The following is an 11589-nucleotide window of genomic DNA, read 5'->3' as shown; positions in this document are numbered from 1 at the left end:
ACAGCGACTAACAACCTCCCAGAACAAGCTGCTGAGGGATGGAACCCACCCAGAATGGCTAACCCAAGGCAGGACAGTCCTAATCATGAAGGACCCCCAGAAGGGACCCATCCCATCCAACTACCGGCCAATTACCTGAGTAATTGTCATGTGGCTCAATACATGAGCGAGGCACAGAAAGGGATTGGCAGTAACACCAGAGGAGCCAAGCACCAGCTACTGGTCGATAGAACAATGCCACACACATGGATACTGGAATGTCTGGAACTGTATAAGATCAACAGGAACCTAAGGACCTTCATCCAGAACTCAATGGAAATGTGGAAGACAACCCTAGAGGCCAACTCAAAACCCATTGCCCAAGTCAACATCAAGTGCGGCATATACCAAGGAGATGCGCTATCACCACTGCTGTTCTGCATAGGCCTGAACCCCCTCAGTCGGATCATCACCAAGAGCGGCTACGGGTAGAGCGGCTACGGGTACTGATTCCGTAGTGGGGCAACAATCAGCCACCTGCTCTACATGGATGACATCAAGCTGTATGCCAGGAACGAGCGAGAAATAGACTCGCTGATCCACACCACCCGGATCTACAGCGATGACATAGGGATGTCATTCGGATTGGACAAGTGTGGCCGGATGGTCTCAAAGAGAGGCAAGATGATCTGGACTGAGGGGATTGACCTACCAGAGGGCAACATAGGTGATATCCAAGACAGCTACAAGTACCTTGGCATCCCACAGGCTAATGGAAACCATGAAGAAGCCACAAGGAAGTCAACCACAGCCAAATACCTCCAGAGAGTAAGGCAGGTCCTGAAAAGTCAGCTGAATGGTAAGAACAAGGTCCGAGCCATCAACATGTACGCACTACCAGTCATCAGATACCCCGCTGGTATCATAAACTGGCCAAAGGAGGAGATAGAAGCCACAGATATCAAGACTAGAAAGCTCCTCACCATGCATGGAGGGTTCCACCCCAAGTCCAGCACCCTGAGACTATACACTAAGCGGAAAGAGGGAGGCCAAGGGCTAGTGAGCATCAAGACCACGGTCCAGGATGAAACATCAAAAATCCGAGAATACATCAGAAAGATGGCCCCAAAGGATGAACTGCTAAGTGAATGTCTCAGGCAGCAGAACCCTGATGAGAGTGCAGAGGAGGAGGAACAGACAACCTGGAGAGACAAACCCCTACATGGCATGTACCACCGTCAGATAGAGGAAGTGGCTGATATCAAGAAATCCTACCAGTGGCTGGATAATGCAGGACTGACAGACAGCACAGAGGCACTAATCATGGCAGCACAAGAACAGGCCATAAGCACAAGAGCCATAGAGGCCAGGATCTACCAGAGTAGATCAGACCCAAGATGCAGACTGTGCAAAGAAGCCCCTGAAACAGTCCAGCACATAGTAGCAGGATGTAAGATGCTAGCTGGATCAGTGTACATGGAGAGGCACAACCAAGTGGCTGGGATAGTATACAGGAACATCTGCAACCAGTATGGAATAGAAGTACCCAAGTCCCAATGGGCCATACCACAGAAGGTGGCTGAGAACAACAGGGCCAAGGTTCTGTGGGACTTCAGCTTCCAGACTGACAAACAGATCCTGGCTAACCAACCGGACATAGTGGTGGTGGACAAAGAGCAGAAGAGGGTGGTGGTGATAGATGTGGCGATCCCAGCTGACGCCAACATCAGGAAGAAGGAACATGAGAAACTTGAGAAGTATCAAGGGTTGAAAGAGCAGCTGGAACGGATGTGGAAGGTCAAGGGTTGCGTGGTCCCTGTGGTAGTGGGGGCACTTGGGGTAGTAACCCCCAAACTGGGAGAGTGGCTCCAGCAAATCCCAGGAACAACATCTGAAGCCTCAGTCCAGAAGAGCGCAGTCCTAGGAACATCGAAGATACTGCGCAGAACCCTCAAACTCCCAGGCCTCTGGTAGAGGACCCGAGCTTGAAGATGACATGGATACCACCACCCCCCGCCCGGGGTGAGAAGGAGATTTTTTTATATATATATATATACGTGGGCGGCACGGTGGTGTAGTGGTTAGCGCTGTCGCCTCACAGCAAGAAGGTCCTGGGTTCGAGCCCCGGGGCCGGCGAGGGCCTTTCTGTGTGGAGTTTGCATGTTCTCCCCGTGTCCGCGTGGGTTTCCTCCGGGTGCTCCGGTTTCCCCCACAGTCCAAAAACATGCAGGTTAGGTTAACTGGTGACTCTAAAATTGACCGTAGGTGTGAATGTGAGTGTGAATGGTTGTCTGTGTCTATGTGTCAGCCCTGTGATGACCTGGCGACTTGTCCAGGGTGTACCCCGCCTTTCGCCCGTAGTCAGCTGGGATAGGCTCCAGCTTGCCTGCGACCCTGTAGAAGGATAAAGCGGCTAGAGATAATGAGATGAGATATATATACGTCTCTCTCTCTCTGTCTCTCTCTCTTTTTCTCTTCTCCATCCCAATTTTTGTTCCTGTTTCCCTTTATTTTAGTTTTGTGATTTGAAATGAGATCCTTTCAGATATAATTAGCGTGATGAATACTTTAGCCTGCATTTTCGATGATGATTTGAATAGTGTATTCCAAATCCAGGTCTGTATGTGAAGAACCTTGCTCTAAAGGAATCCAGCCTGATATCAGAGCATTAACCACTTTACTCACCTCCCTCACATGCGTCACCTTTGAACTTGGAAGCTTTTTTCATTCCGCTTTCCTCTGTAACATCAGCTCACTTTTTTGGTTAATTTACAACCTTTATTTCTGTGGTTTTGACTGTTATTTCTCTTGTTTCTTCTCTCTTTTTTCCTCCCATTTCCCTCTTCCTTTCTCTGTTTGTTGTGTGTCATTGTGCCTGTTCTTGGATATGGATGGATCATCACATACCCACACATGCAATATATTTTTTCTACAATATCCTCGTGCTGTTGTTTCTTCTTTTATTCCTTCCTTCCCGTGCAATCTCGATGTATGAATTTCTGTATCTCTGACATGTGGTGTGTGTGTGTGTGTGTTTGTGTGTGTTCAGTCACGCTTGGCAGCTCCTCAGTGATGTGCACCTTCTTGCCGATGGTGTTCTCGCTGTTCCTGCTGTCATTGCTGTGATGGTGTGATGAGCGAGAGGTGTTTTTGTGTTCAGGGCATCCTCGCTGGATCTTTTGCTAATGATTTGATCTTTTTGCTGATACAACTGAGCCTGAAGTGTGGATTAACACAATTAACAAAACAGACAGCTCAGTTTCCATTGCTCATATCTATATTATAGAGCACATTTTTTTTTCTTTTCAGCCGAGTGCACTGTACAGGGAAGAGGGAATGGAAAGCACTAAACTAGGTTTATACGTGACAAATCTGGTTCTGCTTATCTGTACATATTTCACTAATTTTCTAACTGCTGGAATACTGTATAAAATTGTACATTATATGATCTTTAAGTAAAGACTTTGTAACGTCATTGAAGCATTTTCTGAGATCTGCAACTCAGACTGTTATTCTGTGACTCTACAGGAGTAACGGCAAAAACATCAGCATGTACTCTCTAGGCATGTGCATATCTGGATTTCTCATCTCATCTCATCTCATTATCTGTAGCCGCTTTATCCTGTTCTACAGGGTCGCAGGCATATCTGGATTTATTAAATAATTTTTTAATATAAATCAGTTGCCTGCATTATCATTTCCTAATCATTTAGTATCATCTATGCACTGATCAGCCATAAAATTAAAAACACTGACAGGTGAAGAAGGGAATAATATTGAGTATCTCATTACAGTGGCACCTTTTAAGGGGTGGGATATATCAGGCAGCAAGAGAACAGTCAGTTCTTGAAGTTGATGTGTTGGAAGCAGGAAAAATGGGTAAGCGTAAGGATCTGGGTGACTTTGACAAGGGCCAAATTGTGATGGCGAGATGACTGGGTCTGAGCATCTCCAAAATGGTACATCTTGTGGGGTGTTCCTGGTATGCAGTGGTTAGTACCGAACAAAAGTGGTCCAAGGAAGTACAACCAGTGAACTGGCGAACAGGGTCATGGGTTTCGAAGGCTAGCCCATATGGTCCAATCCCACAGAAGAGCTACTGTAGCACAAATTGCTGAAAAAATTAATGCTGAATAAAACAGAAAGGTGTCAAATTTAACTTTTTCAGCAGTTTGTGTTACAGGAGCTCTTCTGTGGGATTGGACCATATGGGCTAGCCTTGGTGCCCCATGTGAATCAATGAGCCTTCGACACCCATGACCCTGTTGCCGGTTCACCGGTTGTCCTTCCTCGGACCACTTTTGTTCAGTACTAACCACTGCATACCAGGAACACCCCACAAGCTGTGCCGTTTTGGAGATGCTCAGACCCAGTCATCTCACCATCACAATTTGGTCCTTGTCCCAGAGTTGAAGCTGTTCTGTATGGAGGAATGGGCTAAAATTCCTCCAAGCCGGTTTGCAGGACTGATCAACAGTTACTGGAAATGTTTAATTGCAGTTATTGCTGCACAAGGGGGTCACACCAGATACTGAAAGCAAAGGTTCACATACTTTTGCCACCCACAGATATGTAATATTGGATCATTTTCCTCAATAAATAAATGACCAAGTATAATAATTTTGTCTCATTTGTTTAACTGGGTTCTCTTTATCTACTTTTAAGACTTGTGTGAAAATCTGATGATGTTTTAGGTCATATTTATGCAGAAATATAGAAAATTTTAAAGGGTTCACAAACTTTCAAGCACCACTGTATATGCCTGTGGTAAGTTGTCCATGTCTCACAACCGTACAGCATGGTTGTTAACACGCATGCATGATACACATCGACTTTTGTTGCTGCTTTAATGTCTGATTGTGACCAGAGCCTTGATTCCAGTTTACCAAATGCATCGTACACCTTCGAGAGTCTATAAGAGATCTCTTCGTCAAGTGTGTTGGATCTAGATAATGTGCTACCGATGTACACAAACGTGTCTACGACTTCTAGTCATTTACCCTTGACACATATCGATGGCGGGGTGTATGGCTTGCCTGGTGCTGGTTGCAGCATGATGACTGTTTTCTTGAGACTGATAATAAGTCCGAATTCATCACAGGTTGTTGAAAAGCAGTCCATAAGGAGCTGCAAATCTCTCTCACTGTGGGTAACAAGGTCACAGTCGTCAGCATAAAGGAGATCACGAATCAGAGCCACGGACGTCTTAGTTACAGCAGCAAATCGATGGATGTTGAAAAGCCTTTCTGTTGTGCAATATCGAATGTATATGCCAGCATCGTTTTGTGAAAAAGCCTGCTTAATCACGATGGCAAAAAAGATAACAAATAGCGTAGGTGCCAGAATATCACCTTGTTTCACTCCAGATTCGACTGGGATAGGTTCTAAGAGCTCACCATTTACACAGACCCATGCTTTCATATTGTCATGAAGAGATTGAATGAGCCCGGTGAACTTCTCTGGACACCCAAGCTTAAGAAGAATACCCCAAAGAGTTGGCCTATGCACAGTGTCAAAAGCCTTTGTGAGGTCGATGCAACACTGATACAAATCCAGTTGTTGCTCTCTACACTTCTCTTGAACCTGTCGGGCTGTGAAGATCATGTCAGTTGTTCCTCGATTCGGCCTGAAACCACATTGCAACTCAGGCAGAATGTTTGGTGCAACATGATCCAGCAACCGATGCAGCAGTACCCTGGCAAACACTTTTCCAACAACTGACAGTAGAGAGATCCCACGATAGTTGTCACATACATCTTTGGGTCCCTTCTTATAAAGTGAAATGAGAATGGCATCTCTCCATAGCTGTGGAGTTGTACCTCTCGCCCACACGTCGTGAAATACTGTATACAGTACAAATGACTCGAGATTATGTCGCCTCCTTGCTGAAGTAGTTCAGCAGGTATTCCATCATTCCCAGGTGCTTTTCCGGAATTCATCAACTTTACAGTGGCCATTATTTCATCATTCGTGGGTGGATCATCAAGCTGCTGGATGATAGGTGCTTGTGCAAGTTTCTCAACGACAGCAGGATTGACTACAGACTTGCGATTTAAGACATCACTGAAGTGCTGTCTCCATCTTGCCTTGATTTCGTCTGGCTTACACAGCAGCACATTTCCATTTTTTGCATGAAGAGGTGCAAACACTGATGATGGTGGGCCATAGACTGCACGCAGTTGATGGTACAAAGACTTTGAGTCCCGTTTGTCAGCAGATGCCTGTATTTCATGAGCTTTATCCCGCCACCATGTATCCTTTGCTGTTCTCAGCTCTCGTTGGACCTTGACCTTGCATTCCTTAAAATCCTTCTCAAGCTTATCCTGTTCACGCCCTGGTGCATGACAAGACAAAAGCTTGTCATACGCCATTTTCTTTTCTTCAAGTAACCTTGATGCTAACCCAGTGTTTTCTTGGAACCAGTCCTCTTGTTTCCTTTTAACAAATCCTAACACTGAAGAACCGGCATCATAGAGCTGTTTGCTAAAACTCGCACATACGTCATCCTTGTTTAGGTTAATTGATCGCACTGCTTCTTGGTATTCTATGAGCTTCCCAGGGATCTTTAGTTTGGATATGTGACTTTGCACAACGACACCTTTGGATCTTACGGACTGTGATAGCCATACAGGCACGCATGAGTCTGTGGTCTGTTCAGCATTCAGCCCCTCGCATGCATTGAGTAGATATTACATCACGTATGTCTTTTCTGCGAACAATTATGTATTATGTAGTTGAGAATGTGCCAATGACCTGAACAAGGATGTTTCCAAGTAGCTTTATATTTGTCTTTCTGCCTGAACCAAGTATTGGTTATCACTAGATCGAACTCCTGGCAAAGCCGCAACAAGAGTAGGCCATTTGCATTATACGTTCCCATTCCATGTCTACCTATGCTACTCCAAAGTTCATGGTCACGTCCAACATGGGTATTGAAGTCCCCCAGGAGTACAAGTTTGTCATTCTTATCAACATTTCTCATAACTGTTCTCAGATCATCGTAAAAGGTGTTTATTTCATCCTGGGGACTAACTAGAGTCAGTGCGTATACACTGACTGCTGTCATGAATTGTTTTGACTTAACTTGCAATCTCAGAGTCATTATGCAGTCGGAGAAACCATATGGAAGGTCTGCAAGATTTGCCACTAGATGTGTCCTTACAGCGAACCCCACACCGGATTCCTGGTGCGAATTAGCCGGCTGGCCTTTGTAGAAGATGGCATAGCTGACTCTGGTTCAACTATTTGGCCATCAACAGAGAATCTTGTTTCTGAGAGTGCAACTATCCCTAGGCTGACACTTGTACGACTTTTGGCCACGATTTTGTCGTGGCAAGTCGTGCCATTTTGAGGCACGAACTGGGAGGCTCCCGCACTGTTCACGACTAGTTCATGCATAGTTCACGACGAGTTCACGAATGCGTGCCCGTCCACATTCATGAACTGGCACGACGAGTTCACACATAGTTTGCGCATAGTTTACGCACTTCCCGCATTGGCACGACGAGTTTGCGCAATTCGGACGGTGTCGTGCCGACTTGGGCACGCCTGTGTCATCCACAACCTCATCCTCATCAGATACCCACACGCAATTTCAGAAGTGGACCGCGAAGATCCGGACACACATGATCTGATCCCTGGTGGATGGAGGACTGACCGACACCTGCAGGGGCTGCTGCCTCTAACCGGCCATCATACCCAGAAGGATGCAAAGGATCAGCAAGACTACCTGTCACATTACTACATGTCCCCTGCTGGTGCTGTCCCTTGGCAAGAAAGAATGGTAGTAGCTTCATGAGCTGCATCCACAGTTGTTCCATTTTTGAAATAAAAGAAACGAAACTCCCCCCCCAAAAAAAGTCATGAAGGAATAGAAAATAAAAGACATTAAAGAAAAAAGCAAGAAAAAAAATTGCGAATGGCGAGAAGTGTCCGGGAAGCCCTATATATACCCCCACACCGACGCGAGTGCCACTGTCGCGCAGTAGTCGTGAACTGCTTGTGAACTGCTCGTGAACTCGTCGTGAACTGCTCGTGCCATGCGCAAACTGTTTGTGAAGTGCGTAAACTAGTCGTTAACTGCTTGTGTAGAAAAGCACACCTGCTGAAAAATCCAGTTTTGTCAGACCAGCTGCCAAAACCCAGGCCGAGCCTGTAAAGCTGGTAAGACCAAGCTGAATTTTTTCATGCTTTGTGCATTCAAAGGTTTATTTGTCACATGCAGAATCATAGCAGGTATGAAGGTGCAACAACTCCAAATACATAGCAGGAACAATATACTATACAAACAATTTCACAATGGGGTAAAGGAGAGTGCAGACAAAACCAAAGCATACAAAATATAAACATGAGTATGTACAAACCCCATTTCCAGAAAAGTTGGGATATTTACCAAAATACAATAAAAACAAAAATCTGTGATTTGTTAATTCACATAAACCTTTATTTAACTGAAAAAAAGTATAAAGAAAATATTTTCAATAGTTTTACTGACCCACTTCATTGTATTTTGAAAATATAAACAAAGCTAGAATTTGATGCCTGCAACACACTCAAAAAAAAGTTGGGACAGAGGCAAAATAACACTGAAAATTTCATAAGATATTCAATTGGAAGATTACACAATAAGAAGGTTAATTTGTCACCACATGCTTGGGTATAAAAAGAGCATTCGCCAAAGGCTCAGTCTTTGCAAGCAAGCATGGGTTGTGGCTCACCCCTTTGTGTCAAATTCCTGAGAGAATTGTTAGTTGGTTCAAAAAGAACATTATTCAATGCAAGATTTTAGGTTTTTCAAAATCTACAGTACATAATACTGTGAAAAGATTCAGGGAATTCAGAGACACCTCAGTGCATAAAAGGGCAAGGTTTGAAACCACTGTTGAATGTGTGTGACCTTTGAGCCCTCAGGAGGCACTGCCTGAAAAACCGTCATACTAATGTGACAAATATAGCCACATGGGCTCGAGAGTACTTCAGAAAACCATCGTCACTCTACATAGTCCATCACTGCATCCAGAAATGCAACCTGAAAGTTTATTACGCAAGGAGGAAGCCATTCAATAATCCTGTGCAAAAATGCTGCCGATTCTTCTGGGCCTGAACTCAACTCATATGTACTGAAAGATAGTGGAAACATGTGCTGTGGTCAGATGAGTTCACATTTCAGCTTGTTGTCAAAAAATCGAGACGCTGAGTTCTCAGTGCCAAAGGTGAACACGACTATCCAGTTTGTTATCAGAGAAAGATGCAAAAGCCAGCATCCATGATGGTATGGGGGGCATCAGTGCCCACAGCATGGGTGAGTTGCATATGTGTGAAGGTACCATTGATATATTGGGATTTTAGAGAGACATTCATCAAGGCAACATCTCTTCCCAGGAAGTCCATGCTTATTTCAGCAGGATAATGCCAGGCCTCATTCTGCATGGGCTACAACAGCATGGCTTCGTAGACACAGAGTGTGTGTGCATGACTGGCCTGCTATTAGTCCAAATCTATCGCCTATTGAGAATGTATGGTGCATCATGAAGAGGAGAATCGGACAACAGTTACCACGGACTGTTGAACAGCTGAAGTTTTGTATCAAGCAAGAATGGACAAAAATTCCCATTGCAAAACTGCAACAATTAGTCTCCTCAGATCCTATATGATTAAAACGTGTTATTAAAAGGAAATGTGATGTCATACCTTTATGGTAATAATGTCATCTCATCTCATCTCATTATCTCTAGCTGCTTTATCCTGTTCTACAGGGTCGCAGGCAAGCTGGAGCCTATCCCAGCTGACTATGGGCGAAAGGCGGGGTACACCCTGAACAAGTCGCCAGGTCATCACAGGGCTGTGGTAATAATGTCTCTGTCCCAACTTTTTTTTTGAGTGTATTGCAGGCGTCAAATTCTAACTTCATTTACATTTACAAAATACAATTAAGTTGGTCAGTAAAATGATTGAAAAATCTTTTCATTATACTTTTGTCAGCTAAATAAAGGTTCACATGAATTTATAAATCAGATTTTTGTTTTTACTGCACTTTGGAAAATATCCCAACTTAACTGGAAATTGGGTTTGTATATTAGTTAGAGGTTGTTGTTTTTTTATTTGTTTGTTCTGTGCACTTTTGCTTCAGCTCTACTCAAGTCATCCACACACTAATGCCTACTGTCCTTTCAATTTTATTTATTCAGAAAAGATCGAAAGATTGAGGAGGAATGTTCCAAAATTTGTTCTTCTAGATTTATAGTCATTAAATAAACTCTAAGATCTAGAAACAAGATAAAAATATCTTTCATAATAATGGCATGCATTGTATCTGGCTAGTCTTCATAATTTAAATTCCTGTTGACATTCTTCTGTCAGGAGGTCTGATCTGGCCTTTAACTGAACAATAGGCAATTCATAAGGTAATATTCCAGTTACAGTGTGTGTAGGAGTGACACAGTGGTGTAGTGGTTAGCACTGTCGCCTCACAGCAAGAAGGTTCTGGGTTTGAGCCCAGTGGCCGACGGGGGCCTTTCTGTGTGGAGTTTGCATGTTCTCCCTGTGTCTGCTTGGGATTCCTCCGGGTGCTCCGGTTTCCCCCACAGTCCAAAGACATACATGTTAGGTTAACTGGCTACTTTAAATTGCCCATAGGTGTGAATGGTTGAGAGGAGAAACCCATGATAATAATCCAGTAGAAGGCAATGGGAAACCACTACTGTAATTCTTCCCTAGAAACTTTGATGGCTGGAGCCATCAGAGCAGCCACATCACTGCAGTCATATATATATATAATTTATATACAGGTGCTGGTCATATAATTAGAATATCATGAAAAAGTTTATTTATTTCAGTAATTCCATTCAAAAAGTGAAACTTGTATATTATATTCATTCATTACACACAGACTGATATATTTCAAATGTTTATTTCTTTTAATTTTGATGATTATAACTGACAACTAATGAAAATCCCAAATTCAGTATATCAGAAAATTAGAATATTACTTAAGACCAATACAAAAAAAGGATTTTTAGAAATGTTGGCCAACTGAAAAGTATGAACATGAAAAGTATGAGCATGTACAGCACTCAAGACTTAGTTGGGGCTCCTTTTGCCTGAATTACTGCAGCAATGCGGTGTGGCATGGAGTCGATCAGTCTGTGGCACTGCTCAGGTGTTATGAGAGCCCAGGTTGCTCTGATAGTGGCCTTCAGCTCTTCTGCATTGTTGGGTCTGGTGTATCGCATCTTCCTCTTCACAATACCCCATAGATTTTCTATGGGGTTAAGGTCAGGTGAGTTTGCTGGCCAATTAAGAACAGGGATACCATGGTCCTTAAACCAGGTACTGGTAGCTTTGGCACTGTGTGCAGGTGCCAAGTCCTGTTGGAAAATGAAATCTGCATCTCCATAAAGTTGGTCAGCAGCAGGAAGCATGAAGTGCTCTAAAACTTCCTGGTAGACGGCTGCATTGACCTTGGACCTCAGAAAACACAGTGGACCAACACCAGCAGATGACATGGCACCCCAAACCATCACTGACTGTGGAAACTTTACACTGGATCTCAAGCAACGTGGATTCTGTGCCTCTCTTCTCTTCCTCCAGACTCTGGGACCTTGATTTCCA

This window comes from Neoarius graeffei, chromosome 17 (assembly GCF_027579695.1).
Source record: "Neoarius graeffei isolate fNeoGra1 chromosome 17, fNeoGra1.pri, whole genome shotgun sequence".
Lineage (NCBI taxonomy): Eukaryota > Metazoa > Chordata > Actinopteri > Siluriformes > Ariidae > Neoarius > Neoarius graeffei.
The sequence above is the reverse complement of the archived record's forward strand: the minus strand, read 5'-3'. Positions refer to the sequence as shown.